The sequence below is a fragment of the Microtus ochrogaster genome, chromosome 17 (genome assembly GCF_000317375.1).
Source record: "Microtus ochrogaster isolate Prairie Vole_2 chromosome 17, MicOch1.0, whole genome shotgun sequence".
In the NCBI taxonomy this organism is placed as follows: domain Eukaryota; kingdom Metazoa; phylum Chordata; class Mammalia; order Rodentia; family Cricetidae; genus Microtus; species Microtus ochrogaster.
This window is the reverse complement of record NC_022019.1, coordinates 24,048,990-24,049,501: the sequence shown is the minus strand read 5'-3', so window position 1 is coordinate 24,049,501 and position 512 is coordinate 24,048,990.

Sequence of the window (512 nt, the reverse complement as noted above, 5' to 3'; positions counted from 1 at the left end):
TTTTCACACATACCTTATTACTTTGTAGTACTGAAGGGTGTTCTGAGTGCTCCCAGGGGATAAATGAAGCAATCATTGCACACAGCTATAAATCTATGTCATGAGGCCCAACAGCACATGTCCAGTGTTGCCATACAGCAGGAAATAATGGAGCATAACCAATCTTCTTCTCATTAGATTTATGTTCTGTAGTTTAAAATACATACCTGACACCATTATTATTTGGCCAAGAAACTATGAATAAACAGGTAATAAGCCTTGGAGGATACTTTATTGTTATTGTGCCACTAAATGGAGACAGTATTTATGGTGATTTGAGTAAGATATTCCTTATAATCTTGTGTATTTGAATATTTTGTACCCAGTTGACAGTCAGTTTGGGATGCTTGGGAAGAGTTGCCTTGCTGGAGGAGGTTGTAATCGGAAGCCAACTTTGAGGATTGAAAAGCCATGCGAAGCCGGGCGATGGTGGCGCACGCCTTTAATCCCAGCACTCGGGAGGCAGAGGCAGG